Source organism: Tenrec ecaudatus, chromosome 8, assembly GCF_050624435.1.
Source record: "Tenrec ecaudatus isolate mTenEca1 chromosome 8, mTenEca1.hap1, whole genome shotgun sequence".
Classification (NCBI taxonomy): Eukaryota; Metazoa; Chordata; class Mammalia; order Afrosoricida; family Tenrecidae; genus Tenrec; species Tenrec ecaudatus.
Window position 1 is genome coordinate 29,287,220 of NC_134537.1, and position 18,380 is coordinate 29,305,599.

The 18,380-nt window shown below is 42.3% G+C and overlaps 1 pseudogene; it reads right to left on the reverse strand.

Moving 5' to 3' along the window:
- Window positions 1-4,218: 4,218 nt before the first annotated feature.
- LOC142454704 (U6 snRNA-associated Sm-like protein LSm3 pseudogene) lies at window positions 4,219-4,515 on the reverse strand (annotated as a pseudogene).
- Between the last annotated feature and the right edge of the window lie 13,865 nt (window positions 4,516-18,380).

The window sequence follows — 18,380 nt, forward strand, 5'->3', positions numbered from 1 at the left end:
AAATCTTCTATATATGAGGTCAGCAGTTCGAAACCACCAGCTGCTCCATGACAGAAAGATGAGACTTTCTTCTCTGCAAAGAGTTACTGTCTCAGAATCCCAGAGGGACAGTTCAGTTCTGACCTACAGGGTTGCTAAGAGTCAGTATTGATCAATGCCAGTGAGGTTTTTTATAAATACATGTGATGTTTTTTTAAAAACTACATATGATGTAGTGTCATATATATTCCTCTGTGTCTTGATTCTTTCACTAAACATTTTGATTGTAAGATTTATCTACGTTGCTGTTTGGGCTATTGTTGACACGTTTCCTGACATGTTATGCTTATTGTATGAACACTGAAATGTATCCAATCTGCTGAATATCATTGTCATTCTCAAAATAGCTCCCATCATCTTAAAAAAGAAGTGCAGAGTTTATTGCCCCTTTTGTGGTAGAACAATGATAACAGCAGCGGCAAGCCATCCTTCTCACTCCTTCCAGGCCAAACTCTAGGCAAACTCTAAGAGGATTCCAACAGCTAGATGTTTCACCTGACAGCCCACTGAAATTACACCGACAGGTTTAGAAGTCCGTGCCCCTCCATTGCAAAGAACTCCTGGGGCGAGAGAGGATTTTATCGGCTACGCCTGGCTCAGCGTTGTCTGACAGCAGGCCTTGAGTCACCAGAGCGGAAAAGAATTTTGCGGGAATAGGTTTGCTGAGCTATATTTGGAAGCTGCTCAGGCACCTATTAGATTATTTCTAGCAAAAATACCTTTCCCAATGTCACTAACTCCGACATGATGTCGGGGGGAGGCTGGGAAATGAATTTCAATGTCTTTCTGAGTGCCAAATAAACAGATCAAGAAGGATAACAAATAGACAAATAATTACTACAATGTACTACCAGTTGGTGTACCACAATATACTACCAGTTGGTGTTAGGTGTTAAAAAGAAAACATGAGAATGTTAAAGAAACAGAAGGTAATTGAAGGGCGTAGGAGCCCTGGTGGTGTGGTGGGCAACTCATTGGGCTGCTAACTGCAAGATGAGCAGTTCAAAACCATCAGCCATTCCGTGGGAGAAAGACAAAGCCTTCTACTCCAGTAAGGAGTTGTAGTCTTGGAATCCCGCTGGGGCAGTTCTACTCTGCTGGTGGTAATTACATAATCTGTTGTCAGTTTGAGACTTAAGAGTGAAGGGGTGGAGTTTAGCCTGTCAATCAGGTTGAAGCTTGATGACCTCATTTGAAAGTGCTACGTAGATAAATAGCTCGCTGGAGGTGGGACACAGGCTCACTCCCTGTAAAACATGCTTGCTGACAAGACACATGGAGCTGTGTTATAGCCCTGGAGCTGTAGGAGCCATGTGGAGACCCCTGTCAGCACTGAGATGCCTCTCTGCCACTGGATCCACAAGACTTTCCACCCACTGGCCTGTGATCTTTCTGCATTTGGTGTCATTGCATGTTCGTGAGTCTGAAGAGGAATTTATAATTGGTATCAGACTTATGGGCTAATACCATACTTATGGACTTTATCTGGACTGGACTCAGATATTTTCTTAATATTCCATTGCTCTTGTATATAAAGCTCTGTCTTATACACACATGAGTGTCTATGAATTTGTTTCTCTAGTCTAACTAAACGAACACACTGCCCTACAGGGTCACTATGAGTCAGAATTGGCTTGATGGCAGTGAATCTTTTGAGTATATAGAAAGCCACTCAGAGAAGGCACCACCGTGGAAGCGAATGAAGTGCGGGAGGAAACCTGGTGAAGGCATCGTGGAGGAAGAATGTTCACAGAGAACTGCAAGGGCAAATGTGTTGGGGGAGAAGCGAGGAGCTGGGTGTGTTTGAAGAACCGCAAGGAGGCCAGTGCGTCTCTAGCATAGGGAGGGAGGCTGTGAATAGCTGGAGTTGAGGAGAGATAGGGAAGGCCTTGCAGTTATGGTAAGAACATTGGATTTTGCCCCTAGAACAATGGGAATCCACTGGGGGAGTTTGTGCGGATGAGTGGTATAATCAAATGCACATCTTGAAATGATTAGCCTTGCTCCTGTGCAAAGTTTATTCTACGGGGAGAGGAAAGCAGAAGCAAGAAGTGGGGAAGCTTAAAAGAGGATCACATGGGGAAGATGATGAGAAGTGGTCCTATTCAGACTACCTTTGGAAGATGGACTTGCTGATATGTCAGATGTGGGCAATGATGGCAATGAGATTCCAGATGGTTCTGAGGTCTGGTGTCTAGTGGAAGGGTGGAGAACAGAGGAGCTGGGGTGGGGGAATAGGTGAGATCTCAAGTTCTATTTTAGGCATTTACTGTGTAAGAAAGAAGCACATTTCCGTTGCAGCTGCAATCTGTTTTATTCACAATGAGATTTGGGTGCAAAAAGCTTTCTAGAGCTTTCTGAGCAGGAACATCCTCTCACCCTTGCATTGTATTCTGCCTCAAACAGGAAAAGTCCACGCTTGCCCGGATCTTTGTGACCATCAGGGCTTGCAGGCCAAAAGCTGATGAGAAGACCTTCTTTTATACCCACAACAAAATCGGTAGGAAAGTCTAAGAATGATTTCACTCCTGACTGAAAGGTGTGTCTGGTTTGGGTAGTTGATGAGATGGCATCTATCCGGGCTCCATGCCTGGAGGAAGGTGGCCCGGGCATAGGTACGAGTGGACTGACCAAGACCGAGGTGGGCAAGTGAGTAGAGGACCAGCTGGGAGGGGATTAGTGCTCTCAACTGCTTTTAAATAAATATTTCAGAACAAGTAGTTGGTTTTGTCCTGACGTGCCGCAAAAGGTCGGAAGGAAAAGCGAGTTGGTGCTGGGGTGTCATTTAGGGTGACTAGGCAGAATGTGTTTCAATATCTTAGTAGAGGTATTAGAATTGTTCTATTAACCTCTGGTAGGGTGCCATGTTGAGCTACTCACCAACAGGTCAGCAGTTTGAAAGCATCAGCCAGCCCTTGGGAGAAAGATGAGGTTTTGTACTCCCATGGCGTTAGTCTCGGAAACCCACAGGCGCAGTCTACCCTGGCCTATCAGCTCTCTATAAGTCAAAACTGGCTCAATGGTAGTGAGTTTGGGGTTTTTCTCTTTTGTTTTTGTTTGTTTTAAGTACAGAGCAGAATGAAAAAGACAGGAATATGATTTGTATCTCAAAACAAGAGAGAAGTTTCTGTCAGAACTGTCTAGTTCCTGGGTTACCTTGTATGATAATGAGCCAGCCATTACTGGAAGAATTTAAGCCGAAATGGGAGAGATACTGGTGTGTATGTCCAATTCCTAGATGGCACTCAATCATCCTCACTTACTGGCACGTATGACCTCGTGTCGTGACCTCTGGCATGAATGGCACTAACCTGTGTAACCACTAGGACATTTGTGAAATAACAGCAACTTCCTGCAACCCGGTGGAGAGGTCCCACGTGACAGGAGCAGAGACCCTCTGCTGACAGCTGGCACTCACTTGCCAGAAATGTGAAAGGGCACCAGCCCCAGTTCAAGCCCTCATGCAACTGTAGCTCTGCCGAACATCTTGACTATAAGTAACTTTCTGGGAGACTGCTCCAGAGCCACCCGTCTAACCTATCACTGCATTCCCGGGCCCCCAAAACTCTGTGCGTTCAGAATAGCTCATTGTTGCACGAAGGCACTAAGTTGTAGGATAATTTATTATATAACAGCTATGATAGATAATGAGCCCATGCTATATGAGAAATTCACTGTTAGTGAGGGCTTCTATCAAAGGTGACTCTGCTCTGAGGGACTTTTTTGCCCAGAGCTCACAGTTCCTGATAGCAAACTCACGAGGAAAGTGAGGGATTTCTAGAGTGGGAAAGCCCTAGAATTGTTGGTCATTTCTATGGCATCTCTGCTTCTCTTTCCTTCAGCTCATTTAAACAATCCTCCAGGGTAGAGGCCTACTAAGTGCTCATGGCTACCGCTAGCAGTCGTCCTTTCTTTCTTTGGAAAAGAAACATTTATTTAAAAAAAAAAAAAGCCCCAAAATTATTTGCTAAAAACAACTCTGCATTTTTGTGATTACATTTATTGGAAGGGTGGGGTAAAAATTAAAATGTCATTTAGTTTGAAGTGGCAGACCAACTTATTTCAGCAAAGGAGGAATCCTGGGCTACTTCTGAGCATCAACGTTTATGTAGGTTTCTCTTCGGAATGTAGCCTCCATTCAAGAGGCTCCTCTCTTCCCCTCTGAACAGATTCTTGGTTTCAGCCAACTCTCAGCGGAGGGGCAATTCGCACAACACCGTCACCCCGCACAAAGAGCATTGGAATATTCCGTTTCATTGATTTATATATCTCTTCATCAAGTTCTATAGTAGTCACAGTTTCTTCCACATCTCCCAGTATCATATTTAAATGCTGGTCATAAGCATGCAGTCTTCCTCGAAGCTCTCGGTCATTTCGCATTTTCCCATCAATGCGTTCATCCAGGCTGAGCCTAATGAGACCCAGAGGCTCCTCTACCGTGTTGGTAGTTTGTTGCTGGTCCACATCGTCCGCCATGTTTCAAATTCTCGAGTGGTCTTTTCATTATAGAGTTTACTTACTCATGCATTGGCATGGCACTGTCACCAAATACTTCTCTAGGACATTGAGATTGGACAGACTCATTGGTTTGTGAAAGAAAACACCCTGGGTGCACAGGGCCTTCAAACTGTTTGTGAAAAGTGAAATTAACTGATAATGGGAACTTCCATGACCTTTTAGAAGTTCCCTCCTGTTCATAATCCTGTTGTTGTTTGTTGCTATTGAATTGGCTCTGACTCCCGGTGACCCTGTGCATATGAGAATGCAATGTTGCCTGGTCTTGTGCCATTTCCATGATAATTGTTAGGTTTGGGTCCATTATTGTGGCTATGGTGTCAATCCATCTCTTTGGGGATGTTTCTCATTTTTGCTGAACCTGCCCTTAACCAAGCATGATATCCTTTTGCAGTGATTGATCTTTCCTGATGAAGTGAGAGGAACTAAACTGGTTTGGGCCATTTTGAATCCAACAATCATACCATCTACTCTGACAGCAATAACAAATTAAAGAGGAAAGGTGTTGCCTTCATCATTAATAAGAAGATTTTGATCTTTATTCTGAAGTCATTGATAGGTTAATATTCATATGTCTATAAGAATTACCACCGTGTTCATTCAAACTTGTTCATGGATCAAGAAATGCCAGGAAATTTGGAAGACAACTACTTGGCCAACTGACTCAAAGAGATTTATATTTGTACCCATTCCAATGAAAGATCACCCAACAGAATGCTCAAATTTTATAGAAAATATGATTGCTATCATGTGCAACTAAGATAGCCGAAGGTCCTGTAACAATGGTCACAGCTGTACATTGACAAGGAGCTGTCAGAGGTTCAGGCTGGATTCCTAAGAGAACATGGAACAAAGGATATCATTGCAGACATCAGATGCATGTTGGGTGAAAGCAGAGATTATCAGAAAGGGTCTTATTTGTGTTTTTGTTTTTCTTTTTGATTCCTCGTGCTCTGTTGACAATGTCAAGGCACTTGACTGTGTGGATCATAATAAACTATAGATAGCCTTGAGAATAGTAATCCAGAACACTTCATTGTGTTTCTGCCGAACTTGTGCCTGGACCAAGAGGTAGCTGTACCAACAGAACGAGGGAATAGTGCCTGGTTTAAAATCAGGAAACGTGTGAGTCAGGGTTGTGTCTGTTCCCATACTGGCTGAGCAAATAAGCAGAGAAACTGGCTTATATGGAGAAGAAGGCAGCATCAGGACTGGAGCAAGGCTTAGCAACCTGTGATATGCAGGTGACACAACCTTGCTCGGTGAAAGCAAGAAGATTCGAAATGCTTGCTGTGACGAAGGTCAAGGATTGCAGTCTTCACAGAGGTTATAACTCCATGTAAAGAAGACCCAACTCTTCCCAGCTAGACCAGTAGATAAAATAATAATAAATGGAGAAAAGATTGAAGCTGTCAGGATTTTGTCTGGCTTGGATCCACAATCAATCTTCATGGAAGCAGCAGTCAGGAGATCCAAATACATGTTGCATTAGGTAAATCTGCTGCACAAGACGTCTGTAAGTACTGAAAAACAAGGATGTTACTTTGAGGAGTTAGGCGCACCTAACACAAACTGTGGTATTTTCATTTGCCTCATGTGCATGTAAAAACTGGGTATTTAATGAGGAAAACTTAAGAGGAGTCAAGACACTTACATTGTGGTGCTGGCAAAGAATAATGAAAGTACCATGGACTGTCAAAAGGAGAAGTACGTTTTTTTTTTAGAAAAAGTCCAGCCAGAGAGTGCTCCTTAGAGGCAAGGATGGCAAGACTTTGCTTATATACTTTGCACATGTTGTCAGGAGGCACCAGGCCCTGGAGAAGGACATGCTTGGTGAAGTGGAGGGGCGGCCAAAGAGGAAGGCCCTCGGTGAGATGGATAGACAGTGGCTGCATCAATGAACTCAGCATAAAAGCACCTTTCTGATGGCGCAGGACCGGTCTGCTCTGCATGGGGTTCTGTGCATCAGAAACGAGTTGATGGCATCTAACAGCAACAACATAAGAAATATCAGCTCATATAACTATGATTCAAATTCTCACGCTAAACACAGATATCAAAGATTAAATTGAAGGCATTTTTTTATCTGCTACTTATGGTCATTCTAGGTAAAGTAGAAGAAGTGAAAAAGAGGAAAACCTGCTATGAGATGAATTGACACAGTGTCACCAACAATGGGCTCAAACATATCGATGATTGTGAGACTGACACAAGACACGTCAGTCCTTTGTTCTGTTAGACATAGGTTTGCTAAGAGTCAGAACTGACTTGACAGCACCCAACAACATCTCTCCAAAGACATTTATCCATTTAAATAATCAAATGTCTTAAAAGTACGCAAGTATATGTACACATAACAGTTTACATACCCTCCGAACCAAACCTATTGTCATGGAATCTATTTCAACTCATAGGGACCTTATATCAGGTTTCAGAGGCTATAAATCTTTATGGGAGTTGAGCGCCTCATTTTTCTTCCTCGGAGCAGCTGATGGGTTTGAACCTCTGACCTTTCAGCTAGGAGATTAGTGGTAACCCAATAGTGTTAACAGTTTATAGAGACCTGACTTTCTTGGAGGTTGGCATCAGGGTAACTATGCTCACTGATTTGATTTTCCCTTTCTTCCATTCTATTACTCAGGTCTTTTCCCATGTTGTCTAACTCTGTTATCTTACTGTTTTATGAAAATGTTACTCCTCTTTCCAAGCCCCTTCCTACTTTTAGGAAGTCGCTCTGAGCTTGAATCATTGGGCTTTATTGACCATAACTTGTGACTTGGCCATATACCAAGCATCCTTCAACTCTTTCTTTAGGCTCTTCTGACTTTCACAGAAGTTATCATTTTCTGTGTGCCTTCTCTTTCCAGAATTGGTTTGTTCAAATATCATTGACTTTAAAGGTCAATGATAGCCTTTGAATCCAAGCTCTGCCTTGCACTAGCTCTGTGGCCCTGGCTAGTAATTTAATCTGACAAGATATTAACTTCCTTGTTAGAGGAAAAATGATAGTGGACAGTTTGAACAAAGGTATGGCAGCGACTTAGAGGTTATTGTCATCAAGAAAAATGTTTGTACCAGGGTAATATATCTAACATTTATTGGACACATTATTAATGAATCTAAAGCATATACCCCAGAATTTCTGCACTCCAGAATTTGGGGAGGATAGAGTTTTCTACTCCCATAAAGAGTTACAGACTGGAAACCCACAGGGACAGCTCTACACTGTCCTGTGTTGTGGTAGCTCCATACTCTCTTGTCAACTTGAGTGAAGGGGTGGAATGTAGTCTATCAGTCAGGTCACAGCTTGGTGATCTCATTTGGAGATGCAACGGAGATAAATAGCTCACTGGAGGCCAGACCTTATCTTTCTTGCTGTTGAGACACTCAGAGGACTGGAGGAGACATGTGGAGACCTGTACCAACTTTGAGATGCTTCCACCACCACTGGATCCACAAGACCTTCTTCCCACTGACCTATGATCTTCCTACATTTGGCATCATTGTATGGCTGTGTGAGTCTAAAGAGGAATTTATGCACTAGTATAGGACATATGGGCTAGTAAGTATTAGACTTATGGACTTGATCGGGTTGTTTTCTCAATATATAATTGCTCTTTAATATAAAGCTTTCTAATATACATGTGAGTGTTCAAAAGGTTGTTTCTCTACTTAGCTAGACTCACACATATGGGGTCACTAGGAGTCAGCATAAATATAATAGCAATGAGTTTGGTTATTTGATGTTATACTGGAAATTACTGTTGTCATTTCGGGTGAGGCTATTATGTTCTCTGTGTGGGGTCTTTTATGCAAGGCCCGCTTCTTTAGTTCTTTGACCTTTCAATATACTTCTGATTTAGCCTTGAGAAGAATGCCCATGTCTCTTCTTTATTCTTTATTCTTGAGAAAAATGCACATATATTTTCCTTATTACTCAGGGCCAGTCAGACTTTATATATGAATCTATTTCTTGGTCTTTAATTTAAATCAGACTGTTAAAAACATGTCAGCCATATTTGGCAAACATTTACACATCTAGATTTGTATTATTGGTAGTGATAAAAAGAATTTTAATTTTAATTTTAAAGATAAATGAGCAAATTATCTTTGATCATGTTCAAAAAGTTTTTGTGTTTTTTCTGACTCAACAGAATTTGAGTTGGAAACCACCAAAAAAGCAATAATGTGGAGTATTTGGATACTTGAGGAAGCTCCTAAATCTGATTAACTCATTTGCAGAGGATTTCAAAGGAACTGCAAGCATTGCAAAGAATTTCTAGTAGGGAAAAACACAGACCAGGACTCTGAACAATACTTTGCAGAGTAGTTCATAGCAGACAAGGATGATAGGGTGGGGACTCTCTTCTCTGTTCTTTCTCTTGAGCTTAAGACATTTCTGTGGTCACCATCTCAGAGAACAGTAAGAGCCATATGGTGAAGAGCAGCCCGGGGAGGTCTTCCCAGTTCTCTGGAAAGCCTCGCTACATTTTATTACGTATTGCTGAAGATGCTTTTCAGGACATTGAACACAGATCCTTAAGGAAGGCCCATTGAGGAGGCTTGCTCAGGACTCAGCACCAGGAATGGTGCTCCACAGGAAAAGCTTTCATTTTTTTGGCATAGATGCTGGGAAACTTCCCAGAATTCCCATTACTTTGGGTTGGAGGCTGAAAACATAGGAACAATTTTGTTGACACTCTTGCTACAAGTGCCTCGGAGTTTGTGGAACTCATTTGCTAACAAACTCCAGTCCTGGATTCATCTTACAATTCTGTTTGTTTCGATTCTCTATTTTGTTTTTGGTAATTTAATTTTTTAATATAAAAATTTCAAACTTACACAAAAATAGAGAGACCAGTACAACAGGCTCCTCTAGACTAAACAATTACCAACCATTTACCACATTTGCATCATTGGTTCCTTTAACTTTGATTTTTTGTTCATGGTTGGATAATTTTAAAGCAAACCCAAAATGTTGTCAATTCACCCTTATGTACTTCAGTAGGCATCTTTACATGTTCTTTAAAAAGTCACAATGAGGATGCAGTTAGGTCAAAATGTAAGGCCTTGTCACTTGCTTTCCTTTTTGGTTAATATAAAATTTGTTCTAGTTTTAATTACCTTCATTATCTTTTTAAACGGAGGTTTTTCTTCACCACCCCTTGCTGTACACACCCTGACCTTCCGTGATTATTTCATGGAGGTGAGTAACGAGCAGGGCCTGGTTCTCAGAACAAACTCTTCTTGGATGGGGCTAGAGTTCACTGGGGGCCCAACAACTGAAGTTTTTCTATGTCTTATTTTATTATTGCCATTGAGTTATTTTCTACGTTTTTCTTCATATGAAATCCAGGATAGGCAAATCTATAGAAACAGTATCTGGATTAATGATTTCTTGAAGTTATGGCAGAGGAGGTTGGTGGGAAATGGGGAGCTAATAATGAATTCAAGAAGGAAGAAAATATCATCCAATTCTTCTACTGTCCACCCCCCCCAAGACCCCCCCCCCCACTTAATCCTAGCAGCTCAGAAGGCAGGCAGAGCAGCAGCCACTTCCAGAAATCCGGGGTCCTCAGCCTTCAGTAAGTGCCCTCCTAGCACAGCCAATTTGCCCCTGAAGGTAGGTCCGCTGGGTGCAAGGGGCCGGGAAAGAGGAGATCTGAGAGATTGTCAGCGAAACCTGAGCCTGCAGCAGTGGAGGAGAAGCCAACACAGGCAGCAGGAAAGGATAAATAAGTCTTCAGACAAAAAAGTTCAAGCAAAAGGAAAGAGGGGAACACAGGGAAAACAGGCTGAAGTCGCTCACCAAGAAGCGAAAGAGGATTGACCTGCTGAAAATGGAGGAAGGAAAGACGAGGAAAGCCCAGCCTCTGATGGAGCAGGAGAAGAAGCAGGGCCTGATGACTGCTTATCTACCGTGTCTTCCCTGTGGGCGCCGTTGTCTCCCTTTCTGTAAATCCAGAATTATCAACTATTTTGTAAATGCAAGTTTTTAGTAGCACTAGTAACATTTTTACGAGAGAGGAAATCCCACTTGATCCCATTTTAAAAAGTGTAAATGCCTTTTTAAAAAAAAGACATGACGTCATTTACCGGTTGTTTATTTTTTAGTACAACCAGAAAATAGTGAATTTTGGGAAGATTTGACTGTTGGGGTGTCAATGTAACATTCCATGGGACGGAGGAGGGGTTATTGTATTTCTAATACAAAATACACTTAAAGGCCATTTGGAGTCCCTGTCGTGTATTTGTATAACTTGAAAATTTAAAATTTATTTCCACCTTGTTACTTTCCAGTAGAATTGTGTCTGAAAGCCATTCAGTCACCATGGCTTTCTTGGCAGAACGGTACGGGTTCTGTGACACCTTTGGCTGGGATTGTCCAGTTGTCCGGGTAACTTTGTGATGTGCTATGAAGGGTTGAACGCTTGGGTGTGTAGTGTGTGTGACATTAAATTGTTAATGCGTAGGACTTATAATGTAAGTGCTTATCACCACTTGAGGATCATGGTACTTGATAACCTCTTTAAAAAATCGCCACCAAATTTAAAGCTTGGAAAGCCACTGGAATTTAGACAAGGATTTTATATGCATGACATTTTAGGATTTTGGTATGTGCATTAAAATGTGTGTACAAATTGTTCATAATGTCTCTGCACCGATCTCAAAACAACCAATAAAATACCAGTTAAAAAAGAAAAAACTATTTTAAAATTAATAGTGCTGATGAATGCATCACACTTTTTAATATATTTAAACTACTGAACTGTATGATGTGTGAATTTTGTCAATAAAACTTAAATTTTTGATTGACATTATTAAAATAGACATATTTAAATGAAATTATCACACTGGATGAAATTATTATTATAGTAAAACTTGTTAGGATTGGCTCCTGTGTAAGGCAGAAACCCATCAGAGAAGAAAAACTCAAATATTTCCCATTAATGGTGATTTTTTAAACTTGTGAGACAATACCCCGTCAAAAGTGGAAAACTTGTGAAACCTAAAAAAATAAGACAATCCCATCAAATTCTGACTCTCACAGGTTTCACTATAACTTCTAGAATGACCTAAATTTCAATCCATAGTAGTTTCTTTTACTGTACCAAATTGTTTATCAGTATCTAGACTAGCGGTTCCCAACCTGTGGGTCGTGACCCCTTTGAGGGTTAAACAACCCTTTCACAAGGACCGCCTGATTCATAACAGTAGCAAAATTATAGTTATGAGGTAGCAATGAAAATAATTTTATGGTTGAGGGGTCACCACAGTATAAGGCACTGTATTAAAGGGTCGTGGCATTAAGAAGGTTGAGAACCACTGATCTAGACCAAGGCTTACATCTCACAGTTGGTTACATATTTTACATTCTCTTTTAACTTGTAATAATTCTCTCTTCCCCATTGTTTCCTTTGCTATTTTTGTACCTTATAAAAAACCATGTGCCTTAGAATTTTCCACATTCTGGACTTCCCTTCATACCTCTGTTACCTCTTCACTATAGAGCAGCCTTCAGTGACGTTGACTGGAATGCCCTCTTGCTTGGAGGCCCAAGCATCTCTCATGGGAGCAGCAGTCAAGAGAGCAAATGGCACATTGCCTCAGACAAATCTGCTGTACAGGACCCTGTGAAAGTGTTGAAAAGCAAGGATGTTACTTTGAGGACCATGGGCTTATCAATCCCTTCATATGCATGTGAACGTTGCACATTGAATAAGGGAGACAGGAAAGGAATTGCTGTATTTGAATTGTAGTCCTGGCAAGTACTAAGGAATGCCTAAAGAACAAAGAAGCTCTCTTGGAAGACGTCGAGGCAAGGATGGCGAGGCTCCATCTCACGTACTTTGGACAGGTTCGCAGAGACAGTCTATGGAGAAGGACATCATGCCTGGTCAAGTAGAGTGACAGCAAAAAAGAGGAAGAGCCTTGCCCTGCTGGATGGACAGAGTGCCTACAACAATGGACTCAAACATAAGCACAGTTGTGAGGATGATGCTGGAGGGGGCAGTGTTTCATTCATATGCACATACAGTGATTGGTACCATCATGGCTTGGGTTGGGTGCACCTTAGTCTTTAATGTCACATGCTTACTCCTCAACACTTTCATGAGGTCTTTGGGTAACAGACACACCCATTTTACCCAATGTTGTTTGATCTCTTGACCACTGCTTCTAGGATATGTTTACTTAGAAACGAAAAAAGAAGAACATATTGGACTTATGGACTTGATCTGAACTGGGCTGGGATGTTTTCTCAATATTCAATTGCTCTTCTATATAAATCTCTTTCTTATACACCTATGAGGGTCTGTGAATTTGTTTCTTTAGTCTACCTGGACTAGAACAATGGTCATTCAATTTGTATTCTGAGCAAATAATAAGAGAAGCTGACTTTTATGAAGAACAATGTGGCATCGGGCTTGGAGGAAGGCTTATTAACAAACACTGCCATCTGCAGATGACCCACCTTGCTTACTAAAAGTGAGGAAGAGTTGAGGCATTTGTTAATGAAGATCAAGGATTGCAACCTTCAGTATAGATTACAAATTAATGTAAAAAAGACCCAAATCCTCTCAACTAGACCAGCAAGTACCATCAGGATAAATGGAGAAAAGGTTAAAGTTGTCAAGGATTTTGTCTTGCTTGGTTGGATCCACAATCAGTGCTCATGGAAGCAGCAGTCAAGCAATCAAAGGATGAATTTCACTGGACAAATCTGCTGCACAAGACCTCTTTCAGTGGTCTTCCAAAGCAGAGATGTTACTTTGAGGACTAAGGTGTGCCTGACTCAAGCATGGCATTTTCAATCACCTGATACACATTTGGGCATTAAATAAAGATGATTGAAGAAGAATCAATGCATTTGAATTGTGGTGCTGGAAAAGAGTACTGAAAGTACTACGGACTGCTAAGAGGACAAACAGACATGCCTTGGCAGGAGTATGGCTAGAGCGCTCGAGTTAGTTATTTGTTGTGCCAACCTGGCTGATAAACACATGTGGGGTTAATTGATGGGCAGAGGGATAAATGGCTCTGTGAGTCTCACATTTCTAGTTCTCGGGTCTCTTGCTTCCTGATGGTGGGAGCAGGGTGCAGCTGCCTTAGCCAGTTCTCTGCTGTAGCTGGCAAGGCTCACTTCCTGCAAGACATCCCTGAGGAGAAGCCGCATGGACCTAACCCGATGCAGCCCTGGGTGCTGGAGCACCCATGTGGAGACCTATGCCAGCGCTGAGATGTTTACACATTCCCTGACTCGGCTTTCCTCCTGCAGTCGGCATCATTGCGTGTTTTGTGAGATGGAGGAGGACTTTTTGGCTTGGTGTTGGACATATGGGTTAATTTAGGATTTGTAGACTTGGGCAGCACTGGGTTGGGATGTTTTCTTGGTGCACACTTGACCTTTATATAAAACTCTCTCTTATACATGAGTTTCTGTGGATTTGCTTCTCTGAAGTACCCAGACTAATACAGGACTTCTTAGAGGGAAAGATATCAAGAATTCCTCTTACATATTTTGGACATGCTGACAGGAGAGACCATTCCCTGGAGAAGGACATCATGTCTGGTCAAGTGGAGAGGCAGTGAAAAAGAGGAAGGACCTGAAGGAGGAGGCTTGACAGCTTGGCGGCAACTATGAACTTGAACTCAAGCATAGGAGCGATCATCAGGACTGTGTTTTGTTCTGTGTGCATAAGGCTGCCATGGGTCAGAACTGATTCACTGGTACCTAACAAACACAACAAGGTTCTAGTTATACTAAAGTCCTGATTTTAATTTTACCTATTTATGAGATGCAAGATCTTTATGACCGTGCATTCCACCAAGTTTTGTCTAGGGTTGACTATGACTTGTCCAACATTTGCTTGGCTATTGCTCCTCATTTCAACCCACCCTCATGCTACCAACCACTTGGTCAGCTTAAGGCATAGTTTTCTAAGATAGCATCATTCTAACTGTCATCGATGGACCATTTCCCTGTTTCAGCAAAGTGGACAATAAAATACAGCAAAGGGCAGAATTGCATTAAAAATTAGGGATGGCAACTGATCAGTTACCAGTGTCTTGGAAATTTCCCATAAAGTTGGATGGATATGGCATTAGGGATAGAAGGGAAGGAAAAAGGGGGAATGATTATTTAGGAAGGATTAGGTTTCTGTTGATTTAAAATTGGCAACATGGTTGATATAATTGTGCAATTAAACCATTGTTGAATTGGTATAAGTTTTATGGTGTCTACATATTTGCAACAATTATAAGAAGGCCATGCTCTGTGATGAGACTGGGATGGTGTCTGGCTACCATTACTGAACATTTTGCTCAAAGAGTCTTTAGAAGAATCGTGATCAAAAGGGGAAAACGCAGAACAGAATTTCAAATTTGTATGAAATCCAGATTTTCTGGAGCCATAGAGGCTGGATGAACCTGTGACACTGTTGCCCTGATATAATCATTAAACTTTAGCCCCCCAATTTTCTGAAGTCTTCTTAAAATCAAACAATAGTTTAACTTAACAAGTGCAGATACCTCATTTTGAACATTTTATTGTGAATTAGATATCTTCAGCAACTTAAACTACATATCACACCTTCCAGTCCCTTGCTCTGCCCTCTTTTAATTTCTCTTCTCCCCCTTGTAGAATGCTAGCTTCCCTCTTACCCAAGTCCATACCTGTCTACCCTCAAATCTATGACTCAACCCTGCTCCCCTCTTCACACACACACACACACACACACACACACACACACACACACACCAAAGTTAGTTTCTTTTGATATGAAAACCTTTGTCTTGGTTCTTATTTTATATCAGTGATCTCACACAATATTTGTCCTCTTGTGATTCATTGATGTCACTCCGCATCATTTTCTCCAAGTCCATCCCTGCCAGGAGGTGCTTCACAGTTTCACCATGACTCTTTAGTGGTGCATAGTTTTCCCGTGTGTGCGTTTATGAAAGTTTATTTGTCCACTCTGCCCCTGGTGGACACTCAGACGGTTTCCATCCCCTTGCTTTTGTGAGCAGGGCTGCAATGAGCATGAGCGTGCGTGGATCTGTCAGTGTTTGGGCACTTACTTCTTTAGGGCATAAATCCAACAAAGGAATTGCTGGGTCTATGTTAGGCAGGATTCTCTAGAGAAACGAAAACCAGGACATTAATGATTATATATATCATAGGAAATAAACAGTTAATTAATCTATAAAGCAGTAGAAATGGCTCAGTGCAATTCACTCCTGTGAGACAGCAAATACACTGGCAGTCCTTCAAATCTTGAGGGCCATCAGAGCAATTCAGGCTATCCGGCCACAGGCAGCAAACTGCAAGGCAGGTTACCAACAGTCAGCCAGATGACAGGGTCTGACAGTGCCCAGCTTAAGTGATGTATACTCCAGTAGCGTGGCGAAGCAGGTCTTGAAGGAACCTCAAATTACAGTGACACAGTGCATGGGTTAGGTGTCCCACAGGTAGTGTAGCTTGCAAACTGAGGCAGAGAACAAGCAAGGCAGCTGCACACTGGTTCGATCATCAAAGAGCAAGACAAGAAAGATGAGGCTCGCTGAGCCATTTATCTCTCTGCCTTTCGATTAATCCTGTGTGTTCATTGGCCTTATTGGCACAATAAATCTACCTCTCACAGTGTCATACGGCATCAGGTGTTTAAGGAAGCACCATGCCCATTTCCACAGTCATTGCGCAGTTTTATAATCCCACCAATGGTGGATGAGGGTTCTCGTCTCTCTGGACCCTTTCCAGCATTAGCTACTTTTTGTTTACGTTGAGCTTTGCTCTCAATGCTGGTTTCAGGTGAAAATCCTATTATTTTTATTTGCATCTCTTAGATGGTCAGTGTTCTGTTATGCATTGGGTTGCTGACCTAACTCATCAGCACCTATAAACAATAACAGGGAATATCTAAAGCCAATCACCTTTTGATTTACAGAAGTGCAGGTCAGGAACGGAAGAAGCAAGGGGGAGAGGAGTGAGTTAGAGGCTACAGCACCTGAAGCTAAAGAGACACAAGTCCACTCCTCCAGAGCTGACAGAGAAGGCCTTCCTCTAGTCTGTACCCTGAAGTCAGATTTCCAATCTCCTAAACCGAGAAAACACATTTCTGATTGTTCAATCCACCCACTTGTGTTATTTCTGGTAACTAAGACAACTAAGACATTCTCCAACTCTTGTGTGTGTCTGTCTGTCTTCCTCAGTTGTTTCATATTCCACACTCTTTCTCTTCCCCTTGACTTGCCCTTATTCCTTTGCTTTCTTCCTGGGTCTCACGCTCTCTGTCTCTCCCTTTCTGTCTTGCAGTTCCAGATGTGAGGAAGACGTGGTGGATAGTTTAAAATCATCCCTTCTTTTTCCAGTCTGTGTCAGTGAAGGAGGTGTTTGCAGCCCGAAGCCAGCATCTCTCTCAGCCCCCCCACCACCACCACCATTCTCCTGGGGAAAATTTTTGTTCCTGTGGCTCCCTCCCTTGTAGAGTTTGACATCAGCAATCCCTTGGCTCTTTGTTCACTTGTCAGGACTTGTTAAGAATAGAAGGTGCACCAGGTGTGTGGCAGTGTGCTGTCCACGTAGGATGCACGGGTATCTTAGACAGGGTTTCCTGGTAACACTCCGAGCTTGGAAGTTGCACATGGAGTTTACACGGCAGTGCTCTCAAGAGATATTCCTAAAGGGAGACAAGGATAAATGGGATGGAAAAGAAAGTGTCACACAACGGACACATCAGTCAATCCCATGAAGAACTCTGAAATGGAGATAGTAGTCTTTTGGAGTTACCCTAAATTAGGCAAGGCGGAGTGGACTTTGGGGATCTTTGACTGCACCAGTCATGGGCCTTTGGGGGCTTGCTGTGACGAGCAATTTCCAGTGAACCATCAATAGTCAATGTTCCCAGTTGGAAAATGGGCCCTTTACAGAGAGGAAGGGACCTGGGTGGAGATATGGAGTGAGACCTAGAAGATGCACATAATCTGGATGCTTCATTTTCACCCCTGAGATATATTCACCCCTGCTGCAGTCAGAGTGATACAGCCAGTGGCGGAGAGAGAGACCAGTCAGACATGGGGGAGCTCTCAGAGCAGGCACATGGAGACAATGGTAAACGCAATCAAGGAGCAAGAAAAAGACTATGAAGGGGAGGTCTCACCCTTCAGGGAAGATGCGAGGAGGCTCCCTGAAAGACTTGACTTTGAGGGAAATGCTAGATTTGGACAGGTTTAGAGAAGGGCCCCAGGATGGCACAGTCTTTTTGAAGTAAAAAAAAAAAAAGACATTTGAAGATCTCCAGGCCACAGATATTTGTAAATAAGAATCCCTGACACTTAAATGGGATGTTCCTTAAAGGTATGAGGTGGAGCAGAGAGTGGCTGGGATGGAGTGGAAATGAAGACCACAGGGCCTTGTACCGGGGAAATTTCCACATGCACCTGTGGGGCTGCAGGAAGCTGCAGGTGGGGACGTCACCCCTGGAGGCCCTTTCTCCTCCCCCCACCCAGGCTTTAGCAAACCGCCTTCATTGGAAGTTCAGTCCCAGACATATTTTCTGAGGATACTCTACGTACATGTGTCTTGAACTGTCTGGAAAATATGTAACAACATAGTGTTTACCATTTTCTTTATGGTTCTGATTTCCAATCTTTTCCAGACATGTTTGGTTAACCTAGAAACTTGATTTGCTATTTTTTTAAGAGTATGTACATACCTTGGATCCCCTCAGCCATGACCGCTATTCAAATGGCTGTTTACCCCTCCTGAATGCTGCTCATGACTTGGTGTGTATCCGAACCATTAGTACAACCAGACCCAGGTGTAAGAG